The 13,591-nt window shown below is 36.2% G+C and overlaps 1 long non-coding RNA gene across 1 annotated transcript; it reads left to right on the top strand.

The window, feature by feature from the left end:
• Positions 1-2,778: 2,778 nt before the first annotated feature.
• On the top strand, positions 2,779-6,286 carry LOC122141963. The gene is made up of 3 exons (XR_006158243.1): positions 2,779-3,016; positions 4,848-4,914; positions 5,533-6,286. It is a non-coding gene; the product is annotated as an uncharacterized LOC122141963 (long non-coding RNA).
• Positions 6,287-13,591: the final 7,305 nt, after the last annotated feature.

Below are 13,591 nucleotides of genomic sequence, written 5' to 3'. Positions count from 1 at the left end.
GTCCCCTCTGCCACAGCTTTATAATATATGAAAAAAAAAAAAAAAACTGAGATAAAGTTTAAAATAAGAAATAGTCACATTGTGACATATAGAGTTCTAGTTCTAACAAATAAAGTTGCAATTATGAGAAGTAAAGTTGCAGTTGTAACAAATAAAGTTGCAATTATGAGAAGTAAAGTTGCAGTTGTGATATGTAGATTGTGACAAAGTTGCTATCATATGTAAAGTCACATTGTAAAACATTAAATCACATTTGCAGTTGTGATCATTGTGACAAAGTTTCGTTCCAAACCCATAAGACGTTTTTTCATCAAAAACAACAAATTTGTCATTAATACTTTTCATGGTTTTACCCGACCTTTTTTATGCTTTGAAACACAAATCTGATTTCATATTTTCATGGTTTACGTTGTTTATGCTTTGATCTAAAGTCATTATTTTTGTTTTCTTTGCACACAAAAAAGTATTCTCATAGCTTCATAAAATTAATGACAGAATTTTCATTTTTGGGTGAACTATCCCTTTAATTTGTAACTGTGATATGTAAAGTCAAACGGTGACATAAAAATTGCAGTTATTAGAAATAAAGTGTCTATTGTAAAGTCACACTGTAACCTTTATGAGAAATAAATGATAAATTATGGCAATTATGAAAAATATAATTGCAACTGTGACAAAGTTGCAATTATGAAAATTACAGTAAATTTGCAGTTATGAGATGTGAAGTCACATTGTGACAGAGTTGCAGTTCTGAGGAATAGAGTTGCAGTTGTTAAATATAAAGTCATATGACAGAGTTTTAACTGTGATATGTAAAGTCACATTATGACAAATAAAGTTGTAATTCTGAGATGTAAAATCACATGGACAAAGTTGCAGTTGTGAAATATAGTCACATTGACAGTCAAAATCAGAAATTTACTGGTTGCAATAATTTTTTTTTTTTTAAATAATTATTTACTCTGTGGTTGAAACAGGCTCATTTATCTCACAATTCTGACTTTTTTTCTCCAAATTGCGAGTTTATATCTCACAATTCTGACGTTATAACTCGCAATTGTGAGTTTATCTCACAATATTGACTTTATAAATTGCAATTCTGAGAAGAAAAAAGTCAGAATTGTGAGATAAAAAGTCGCAATTACCTTGTTTTATTTTTTTATTCAGTGGCGGAAATGGCCTTCATAGACTTCTATACATATATCATTATTTTTGCATATATTTGTTTATATTACTAGCAGTTTCTGAATGAAACTTATTTCTGCACCAAAATTTTGCAAGTGTATGCTGCTAACCTAATGGTGATAATCTAATAGTACACAAAAAATAGGTTAAATTAAATCATATTGCGCATATATTTGTTTATATGAACTATTTATTATATATTATGTTTTATTTTTTGTTTGACATCCATCTCCATTCAATATATAGAAATATATTACTAATATATTACTATCATTGTGCTTAATATCTCATTTTGATTTCCAGAGAAGATAGAAACTCATACAGGTTTGGAACAACATGACAGTAAAAAGATGATAACAGAACTTTGCGATTTGCCTGAACCATTCCTGTAAAACAGTGTTGCGAGTATGCATGCTTTTAACAAGTAGAAAATAAGATGTTAGTCTTCAACTAAAGGTGTTTTAGTGAAATGCACACAGACTCCACACCGGAGCTCTGATCCTGCATGCGAGTCAGCGTTCTGACTCTAATTTCCTGTGAGAATGAGCATGCGTGTATGCGCGTGAGAGGTTTTCACCTCGAAAATTCCTCTACGATCACAATGTTACAAATCAAAGCAGACAGCAATGCCTGCACCTATTACAGTCCCCTCATTCACCGTAATCGTGACTCATCTCACTTTCCTGTAAATCTTTGTCCTCGGGTTTATGTAGTGCAGTTTAAATCTCTGAAACCCACTGGGCGTGAAGTGTCTCGTAAAACTGATGAATCTGCTTTTCATGATGGGATTGGCGAAGCCTTATCAGAGCAGCTGGGATGTGCACATCAGGCCCGGATGTGTCGGGTTTCACTTCTCAAGGGGAATGTTTTGTTCTGCAGTGCCAAACCCTGACCCATAGTGACCACGCTCACGGCCGAGCTCCGAAAGTCCTTATTTCTTGTGCGCTCTTTTCGAACTCTTCTGAAGCCATACAGTACTGGTCAAAATGTTAGAATAATTAAGTTTTTGAATGAAGGCTGCATTTATTTAATCAAAAATAGTCAAAACAGTAATATAGTGAAATATTATTACAATTTAAAAATAACTGTTTTCTATTTAAATTTATTTTCAGATTTATTCCTATGATGCAAAGCTGAATTTTCAGCATCATTACTCCAGTTTTCAGTGTCACATGATCCTTCAGAAATCATTCTAATATGCTGATTTGCTGCTCAAGAAATATTCGTTATTATCAATGTTGACAACATTTGGGCTGTTTGATATTTTTACAGAAAATGTGATATACTACCATCTAAATGATACTTCTATTCAGCAAAAACATTGATAATTATCAGAAATGTTTCTGCAAATCAGCATATTAGAATGATTTCTGAAGGATCATGTGACACTGAAGACTGGAGTATTGATGCTGAAAATTCAGCTTGGCATCAGGAAAATAATAAATGCAAATAAATGCAGCCTTGTTGAGTAGAGGAGACTTCTTTCAAAAACAAATTAAAAATATTAAATCTTAGAAAACTGACACAAGGGTAAGTAAATAATGATAGAATTTTCATTTTTGGATAAACTATTAATGTATCATGCATATTTTCTCTGTGTGTGTGTGTGAGTGAGTGAGTGACTGAAATCTGGTTGATGTGCATTAGATTTTCATTGCGTCTGAAGAGAAACGGCTTCTGTCAGATCTCTGTGCTGTTTCGATTCCCCCTCACGTCAGCGTGACACGCGGCTCTGAGTCATGCAGGCTGGGACGGCTCCGCAGTTCTGCAGCATCACTGCAGACTCTCTCACGCACCGACGCTGTCTCAACAGTCCACGGTCACTCTGCTAGTATGTGAATGCTTTTTTCTCCCACTATTTCCTGTTACTCTCCGTGTTCTTGAAATAGAAAACAGTTATTTTAAATAGTAAAAATATTTCACAATATTACTGCTTTTGCTATATTTTGAATCAAATAAATGCAGGCTTGGTTAGCAGAAGAGAATTCTTCAAAAAGCATTAAAAATCTTACTGTACAAAAACTTTTGGTGTGTGTGTATATATATATATATTATATATATATATATATATATATATATATATACACACACACACACACACACACACACAAACATACATAGTTACATACATATATACTGCTACGGGATACACTTTTGTAGTTGATTTGCAATTAGCACTTAATTTAAGACCCAGCAGCACACAAAGTGAGCCCCAGCACATAAGGACAGAACAACCCCGCGTCTCCCCACTGTCACTTCATAAGCACATTAGAGACAAGAGAGCTAGAGCTAATTAATATCCAATTAATATGCATGACAGCACTTCAGCAGCCCTTATCAAATGAGAATGCACTGTTAAATGCTTTCACTGAAGAGTTTTTAAATCAGGACTTTGTGTCTCATTAATAGAGAGACTAGATGTAACAAGTTTTTATTGAAACATACACTCTCAAGTGCCGGCTCAACATGCATTTTCCTGGCATATTTCAATACTTCTCAGTTATCTACTGTATATTAATAGTAGTAAATAATCAGTAGTAAAAATTTTGTGCTGTATGAATTTGTCATGCACTCAATTAAATGTATTTGTTATATTGGTACTGTGTTCTTGTTATCACTTTCTAGAATGGTGGTACCATTCACATACGATGACTGTTTTCTGACATTGGATGTCTGTGGCTGTGAAAATGAATCGGGTTTTTTTTTTTTTTGGTCAACTCATCCAAGGAGTTCCGCATTTCCGCCATGGAATAAAAATAAAAGAGGTCAAAATTTTGAGATAAATAGTTTTTTTTTATTCCATGGCAGAATAATAATAATAAAAAAAAAAAAATTGTGAAGGTGTAAATTTAGAATTTTAAAAAGAAAGTCTAAAGTGTGAGAAACTCAGAATTCTAATAAAATTCAAAATTGAGATGTAAACTCAGAAGTCTGATGAAAAAAGTCAGAATTGTCAGATGTAAACTCAGAATTCAGAGAAAAAAAGTCAAAATTGAGAGTTTGTAAACTCGCTATTACACGTTTTTATCCTGTAGTTACAACTGTAAGATAAAACACTGAATTGTGAGATATAAACTCGCAACTGGAGAAAAAAATTCTGAATTGTGAGATAAAAAGTCGTTATCACCTTTTTTTCTTAGTGGAATCAAGATTCAATACAGAAGCTATTCTTTTTGCTCTCCTTTGATGTTTTTGCTTGTATTTTAGTGAACCTTTTAGTTTTTATTTTTAAGTGAACAGTTTTAGTTTTTGTTCTTTTGCAAACTCATTTTTATTTTATTTATGAATGAAGTAGGTTATATTTTGAGCCTGTATGCTTTACTTATATCCTATAACTCTCAGAGGTGTTTGTCACAAAAAAAAAACATTTTCACTGTATATAGCATATGTAACTTTAGCAAGAAAACATCTAGTTGTTTATAGTATTTCTCTTTATGCATGTACTTGCGAAATTGCTTGATCGTGCTATATTTTAGTTGCATAGTGAAACAACAAACTGCAGTGTTTCAAACGTGTAGAAGTTTGGCACATGGCTGAAATAACCCTATTTTGAGTGCACTCAGTCCTCAAGAACAAATATTATCTATCACACCATTTCTTCCATCCTGCTTCTCTCTCTGGAGAACACAGCGTTTGTCTGATTGATTGAATGTCTTGTTTAGATGCATTTCACGCGAGGCCGATACCAAGCTGAGCTCCATCTGCACCGCACTGCTACTCATATCAAAGGTAAATGTTTGCTTTCAGACGTAACATTCAAGCGTATATTTCATTTCTCTTTCCATTTATATACATATAAAAAAAATCATAGTGTGCATAAATATATCAAATATTTCAACTATTTACACCCAGGTGAAAATAACACTAGCTGTGCAGCTATTGGCAGCTGAACCCTGATAGAACTATAACAAAATGTGCGTTTGATGTTGCTGAACGTGGCCTGGAGGGTAGTGCACGAATTTCAACATTTATGTATGAGCATCCCAAGGTATATATGCTGAACGCAAGTAAAAATTGACTTTGGCATGAACAATAATAATCTAACCTGACTCTTGCTGATGTAAAGTGATGTGAATGATTCAAATCAAAGGCAAGAAAGCTCAAGGACACATCTTCGTTCTTTCACTCATCAATTTTTTAAGACAACCGATTTGAACATAAAAAACAAATCTGAGATTCTAGGGCAATGCATGCACATAAGAGTTTGTGTGTGTGTGTGTGCATGTGCTAATAATGACCAGTGGGAGTCTGAGACCTGTAGAACCAGGGAAAATTCCCTCTAAGGCGTCTGGCTGGACTCTTCTGTCATCAGAGCTGTGATGGTGTTTTTCTGTCTTTCTCATCCAGAGGGAGCGAGTGACAGAAGGGATGAGAGAAGCCGACTAAAATGTGTGAAAGAAATGTGCGGCGGACTCTAGGCTGCATCCCTTCAGCAACATATGGGCTCCTAATGAACAATCTTCCAGCCAACAATGTGGAATGAGTTGAGCGACGTCAAGAGCTGCACGTGGAGACAGCAGGACCACCAAATGAGTCAGCGGGCCACCAGACTCCCGTTTCAGTCGTGGGTTGCTTTTCAAAGAGGAGATGTCACTACAGGTGAACACAGGAGGTGACCTAAACCACCTGTCCACTGCTTTGTATCCTAGAGGCCACCTGTTTCCACAGCAACTAAGTGTTGATGGGTCACGTAAAGCACTGTCGCATTAACGAAATTTTGTGGGCAAAAAAACTCAACTGCCTATTTCAAACAAGCAGCTTTCTTTTTGAATCGTGCACACGATTTATAAACCGAGAGAGCGAATTAGTAAATTGTGTGCACAATTTAGCAAATCGAGGGAACGAAATAGTAATCGTGTGCACATTTTAGTACATCGAGGGAATGAATTAGTAAATTGTGCGCACAATTTATTTCTTTTTTCTTGCATGTCATGTGCGGGGCTCTGTAGTATTGTGATCGACTGTTGACATTATATCAGTTGTGTGTTTCTCTCTTCAAAGTTTTCAGTGTCAGAGTGTTTTGTAATGCATGGTATTTTAGGACTTTTGACCCTCTTTGAATCTCTCAGTGCAGAGGCATGAATAAAACATCTCACATGTTGATACTGTCAGTGAATCTGGGCCAGAAGACCTCCGCTGTTTAAGGTGGGCTAACAGATCCTAGATTGTATTGCAGACTGTTGAATTTTTACTACATGACATTTGATTTTTAGTTGTGTGCTGTGGTGTAGCAGTTAAAGCTCAGGATGGTTTTGGAAACAGCGTTCAAGTCAATTTACTGCTGTAATATGACTTATTTCCAAGCAAAATATGATGTTCAGCATAGGAGACGTAGATTTATAGGTGCAAATATTGAGAAACTGATACAACAGGCATTGATAAATCAGTCACAATAAGAACAGGAATGCATATTTAAAAAGTAAATGGGGCCAATTTAAGGATTTATTATTTTTAATCCATAAATATTGTTTCAATATGGCTGCATGTGTCATGATCTTCATTTTAAATCAGGCAGTAACTATAAAAAGTGTTGTCCGTCAGAATAAGACCCTATTAATCAGCAGTGGATGTTTCTCGCAGTGTGGTAATTTTAGCAGGATAAGTTTAAATGCCTTTTGGTTGTATTACGCTATGACGTATAAGACCTCTCTCCCGTTTTCAAATTAATCTTCTTAAATTGAGGCTGTCTGATTTGATACGCTTTACTATATAGAGATGAGGCTCTAGTATCTGCTCATTAGTGAAGAGGATAATGATAACCACTCGTACTCTCATACAGAGACAGTTACTCAAAGTGTGTGTGTGTGTGTGTGTGTGTGTGTGTGTGTGTCTTTAAATCTGTGTGTCGTCTATCTTTGACCTAAAGACACTGTGATGTCTTGTTCTAATAAGTTCTACCTTCACAGATTTAATGACTTAAATGAACTCCGTCACAGTCCGGTTTAATTTGTACGGCAAGGATATTAAACTGAGCTTAATTCACAGAGTTCAGATCAAGTTTATAATTAACAGATGTTGAAATAGCAATAATGACCACCAAATTAGGTCAGTTTGTTCAGGTATTCACGTATACTGTGTCTATGTTGGGGAATTTCATTTAAAGAAATGTCCAGGCATTATTTGATATGAAAATCTAAAGAGAAAATACAGATTAATATACAAGGGAAATCCTTTCAAGGATTATACAAGGACTTTTATATATATATAAAATAAATAGGCTATATATTTTTTTTTTAAGATATGAAAAATATTTCATGATGTATAATATGTTTAAAATGATTTAAGTAAAAAAAAAATCACTTTAATATTTAAAAAATGTGTTTGTTTGTTTGTTAATTTATTTATTTATTAATGTGAATGAGAGATTCTTCAGAACATTTCAATGTGCATAATTGCCATGAAAATAATGTCCTGGTGCAAAAAAGGTCTTAAAAATCGAATTAAAATAACTTTTGCAACGGAGAAATACAACACAAACATGTTCTTGACAGGTTTCATTGGATTCACCCAACCAGTGCTGTTGCAAGGAGGTAAAACACAACTTTTAATGTTTTTTGGGTGTTAGTATCAATATGTTAGTCTTAAGGTTATCTGTAAGGCAGTGTGCTCCAAAACAGTGACAAAATTCACATTTAGAAGATACAAGCATTCAAAGCTTGCAGTTCGTCACTTCCGCCAAAACGGATCAATGATTTTTTTGACGTCACATCGAACTTCATCTTGTCATCAAATCTTCCGACCAATCAAATGCTCTCTAGAATCCGAGGTGCCCGCCCCCTGCACTATAAATAGACACTGAAGCTGCGGCTGAGATCTGGTCGTTTGTTCACAGTATAGTATTTCCTGTACAGTGAATGTCTCGTAGTGCACAATGTAGGCGGCAAGGAACGATTCAGACAGTGTAAATAAATTTGGCTCCGGTCCAGAGACGTGATCGCATGGAGTGGATCACATACACGACTCGCGAGTCGGGATATATTAAAAACTTTTACAACTACACAGCCTCAGCATGATTATGACCACTATTTTGTTTTACTGAGTTTCATATTGAATCTAGGGGGTAATCTATTAGACTGTGGCTGTCAAATGTGCTTTACTGAGCTCAACGGCTCTGGCCCGAGCAGATATAAACAAAACGCTATTGGCTGTTTTAAAAAGGGGGCGGGGCTGCTAGATATGTCCCGCCCTCTCTTCCTGTTTCAGTTGAAATTACATCACCACATAGAATAATGCTGCGTGTTTCAAGGCACTTCAGGGGACCTTTAAGCTTATCACCGCTTTCAATCCCATGATTCATAGTGCTATAAAAACAAAGTGCTAATGAGTTAATTCCTGTAGCGGTCTGCCCTTCCAAACTTCACTCCCTCAGTAGCAAAAACACTAATCCGGCACTGAAACTTTAGGATTTACAGCCATGTCCCATAAGATACATATCCTGAATATAAAGCAGATGCGGTTCACCTTCTGTCCCACTGTAAACTCAAGGGGTATGTCAGGACCTCCTGCCAAACCCAGAGGAGGTACTGATGAAAACTGCTATCAATTTACAGCTTTCAATTTCCATACTTAGTGAGGCGGGTCACTGTCGACTGCTCATTTTTCCACCATTACTTTCTTTTCCATATATCTTATTAATTGCTTGTTTCACCTTCACTGGTCTGCATAGAGCCTGACATTGTTTCTACTGTTGATTCTTACTGTTATGGACAAGACAGACTAATATGATTTTTCTTTCATATAAAGGAAATCAAGTCATACAGGTTTGGAACAGAGCTGGGTAGATTAGAAGGAAAAAAATCATTATTTTTTATTATCAAGGAAAAATAGATATCCAAGTTTTTCTCGCTGCTTGATTTTTTTTCTCCACTGGATATGATCTTCTTTTAATATATAGTAAATCAAGTCATACAGGTTTGGAACAGAGCTGGGTAGATTACTAACTCATTTATATGTTTGATTTATTATTAACTATAATATTACATTAAGGTTTTCCAAACTGGGGCTCATAAAGGAACTGCAGAGGGTTCGTGAGTTTAATGGAAAGCTAATAATTAAGTAAAGGATAAAAATGTAAAATTGTAATTTTAAAATAGCATCAATCAAAATAAAACACTTACTAAAAAATTTACATTTTATATGTTTACTTGCATGTTATGTGAACTTTAACCAGAAGTAAAAGTGAAAGAGTTTGGGAATCCCTGCATATTACATATACATAAGAAATAACCTGAATTTGTGCATTTAATATATATAATATATACACACTGTATATATGGCATGCGAAAGTTTGGAAACCTCTTGCAGAATCTGTGAAAATGTGAATAATTTTAACAAAATAAGAGAGATAATACAAAATGCATGTTATTTTTTATTTAGTACTGTCCTAAGATATTTTACATAAAAGATATTTACATGTAGTCCACAAGACAAAAATAGCTGAAATTAGTAAAATAACCCCCTTCAAAAGTTTTTGTTTTGTGATGGTTGTTCATGAGTCCCTTGTTTGTTCTGAACGGTTAAACTGAGTACTGTTCTTCAGAAAAATCCTTCATGTCCTCAAGAATCTTCAGTTTTCCAGCATCTTTTGCATATTTGAACCCTTTCCAGCAGTGACTGTATGATTTTGAGATTCATCTTTTCTCACTGAGGACTCAAACACAACTATTAAAAAAGGTTCATACATTCACTGATGCTCCAGAAGGAAACACGATGAATTAATAGCCGGGGAGTGAAAACTTTTGAACAGGATGAAGATGTCAAAAATTTTCTTATTTTGTTAATATATATTATATAAATATATATATATATATATATATATATATATATATATATATATATATATATATATATATAATATTTTATATACATTTAGTACTGCCCTTTGGAAGCAACAGAAGATACTTGCTGTCAAATTCAGTGAGATGCTCTTACAACAATAAACCTATCTGTAAAAGATGAGCTGCACTGATCTGAACTCAGTACTCTCATGTATTCAGGAGCTGTGTGAGTGTGGCGAAAGTCATCAGTGAGCTGTGTGGAATAGAGAGCACATCTTTGCTGAAGGTGAAAGATTACTGCAGAATTTCCCCTCATCTAAATGAAGCGGGACAGAATGGAGTGAAGAGGAGCAGAAGCTGATTGAAGAAAGAGTGCTTGTGTTACTGCGTGAGGTCAGTTTCATTTCACCCCAAAGAGACAAAAATCAACAAGGCTGGGAATATTCTTTAAACCTCTAAATAACTGGCAGAAAAATACTAAACACAGCAGATGAGGGGACGTCAGCTTCCTTCACATCAGGATTCAAATCATTGCTTACAGTATGACACACTTAAAAATGAAACATTTATTTTATATCCTTATTTTTTTTTTTTTTAATGACATTGCATTAAACAAATATATTTGGCATGGCTAGTTGCCAGGGTGTTGCTATGTCGTTGCTAGCATTCTTTGGATGGTTTCTAGAGCATTAAATGGTGGTTACTAGGGTGTTCTGGGTGGCTGCCAGGTTAATGTTATGAGGTTGGTATGATATTCTGAGTAGTTACCATTGTATGGTAGCTAAGCTGAACATAAGGTGATATAAAGTGACACTGCTCACCCCTGGTGGAGTTTAGGATTATTAAGTGCCGGCCGTTTTATCTACCAAGGGAATATTCAGCCATACTGCTCGTTGCTGTATACATCCCTCCCAGCTCCAACAACAACAACAGGAGTGAGGCACTGAATAAACTGTACCAGCACATCAGTGAGCAGCAGACAGCCCACCCTGATGCTTTTCTCATCTTGGCTGGGGATTTCAACCACGCAGACTTAAAGAGGGTGCTCCCAAAAATCTGGTATTGATGACAAGTGTATTGATGATGTAACAGTGATGATTTTCTTATCTTTGTTTGGGATTCAGAAGCTGTGGATGACAGGGAGGTCTATAGACTCCTGAAGACGCGGAACGCTGCCTTCAGAGCTGGAGATGAGGTAGACCTGAGGACAGCTCCCTGTGCAAATCAAATAGGTACTGTATAAGAATTACTTTTTCTACTTGAGGACAGCTCCCTGTGCAAATCAAATAGGTACTGTATAAGAATTACTTTTTCTACCTGTTGTAATCATTTTTTTAAATGACTCATTGAAGAAATACATTGTGTCCAAAAATATTACGACTTTATTGCTGCTGCTGTATGAGTTCACAGCACATCCGGTTCGCGAACGTATAACCGGACTGCTGTCTGAACATAAAGAGCTGTTAACTTTTTTAACATGGCTGACACTCCCTCTTGAGTTCAAATTAATCCCGGAGTAATTCAAGTTGCATCGGTTTTCGGATCACCGGTAGTGAAGTTCTGTTCTCTCTCCGCGAACCGGTTCTTTCGGACAGTTTGATTCAATAACCGGTTGCTGAAAACGGTTTCCCAGTTTTTGCGCTCGCCTAATGGACTTTCATTGGCGATGGATTGCCCTTGATTCAAGCCTTCGGTTTACTCGTGTTGTGCTGCTGCTTTTTGTGTGTGTTTGCTGATGTATAGATATGTTGTTGTTTTTAGTGGTTGTAAAGTTATGTTTATGTTTTTACTAGTTTGTTTGTTTGGGTTTTTTGAGTTGTTTGCAAGGGATGTGTTGTGCTGCTGACGGGTGTTCAGTTCGATTTGGTGAACTGGTTCAAGAAGATCCAGAGTGCTATGTGATAGCTATGTAGTTTTGATATTTTTGGACCAAAATGTATATTTTGATTGGTTGTCAGGACATTGCTGTTTGGTGGTTAAGGCATTAACTATGTAGTTACCAGGGTGTTCTGAGTGGTTGCCAGGGAGTTACTATGTGGTTGCAAGGGCATTGACTGTTTAGTTGCTAGGGTGTTCTGATTAGTTGCCAGAGTGTTGCTATGTGATAACTATGTTATTTTGAGTGGTTGTCAGGGTGTTGCTGTGTGGTTGTTAATACAGTACATTCACTACATAATTACAAGGGTGTTCTGAGTTGTTACCAGAGAGTTCCTATGTGGTTGCTAGGGCATTGACTATACAGTTGCCTAGGGTGTTCTGATTAGTTGCTAGAGTGTTTCTATGTGATGGCTATGATATTTTGAGTGGTTGAAAAGGTCTTGTTGTGTGGTCAATAAGGCATTCACTACGTAGTTACAAGTGTGTTCTGAGTTGTTGCCAGGGAGTTCCTATGTGGTTGCTGGGGTATTGACTATGTAGTTGCTAGGGTGTACTGAAAGGTTGCCTGGGAGTTGCTATCTGGATGCTACAGCATTCTAAGTGGTTTACAGGACATTGCTGTGAGTTCGATAGGATATTCTGTAGGTTGCCAGGGCATTGCTGTGTGGTTACTAAGGTGTTTACTGTAAAGTGTTCTTCATGAATACAAAATGTATAGCCTGAATGCACTGTAAGCATTGTAACCATAAATGTAACTGTAATGTTGTTTATATAGCATTGACTATGTAGTTGCTATGGTGTTCTGTGTGGTTGCCAGTGCATTGCTACGTGATTGCTACAGCATTCTAAGTGGTTTTCAGGGCATTGCTATTGGTTTGCTAGGATAGTCTGTAGGTTGCTAGGGCATCGCTATGTTGTTACTAAGGTGCTGACTATGAAGTGTTCTAAGTGGTTGCTAGGGAGTTGCTATGCGGTTTCTAGGGTTTTCTTATTGGTTGCCAGAGTGTTGCTATGTGATAGCCATAATATTGTAGGTTTTCACCAGGACGTTGCCATGAAGTTGCAATGATATTCTGAGTGGTTGTCAGAGTGGTGCTATGTGGTTGTTAAGACATTCACCATGTAGTTACTTGGGAGATGCTTTGTGGTTGCCAGGGCATAGATTATATAGTTGCTAGGGTGTTCTGAAAGGTTGCTATAGTGCATTGATAGATGTCTATGGTGGTTGTTCTGGTTAAAAGCGAGTAAATACAGTATTTGAACACAGATCTGTTACAGTACGAAGAGAATCCACAGCTGTCAGCCCTGAAGGACAGGATGCTGGCCTTGTTTAGACAGGAAGTCTTAAATAAAGTTTAGGAGATCCCTCATCATTTCTGACAGATGCTGTGATGGATCTGAAATTTACATCACACATAACCTTGAGAGGAACAGTGGCCAGAGCGGCGACAGGCTGTACAATACAACAGCAATAAATGGAGCAATAAAAAGAGAGCAGGACTGATGGGGGAGGAGGACTGATAAATGTGAATGGAGCAGATCGCTTGTGACTCGCTATTGTTGTTATTTTTTCTCTGTCCCTGAATAGAAGATGAATAGAAAATCAAAATGCAGCTTTAGTTCTTTAGTTCCTCATATGTACGTTTTAGAAATGCCATAGTTTTGCACAGATAAGAATTGCATTAGAAAGCAATGTTTTGGAATTTTGGATCTTATAGTATACAAATTGTGCACATTATCTACATTATACA

This window comes from Cyprinus carpio, chromosome B23 (assembly GCF_018340385.1).
Source record: "Cyprinus carpio isolate SPL01 chromosome B23, ASM1834038v1, whole genome shotgun sequence".
NCBI classification, from domain to species: domain Eukaryota; kingdom Metazoa; phylum Chordata; class Actinopteri; order Cypriniformes; family Cyprinidae; genus Cyprinus; species Cyprinus carpio.
Note: the sequence above shows the minus strand (reverse complement) of the source record. Positions and strands in the feature narration are given on the sequence as shown.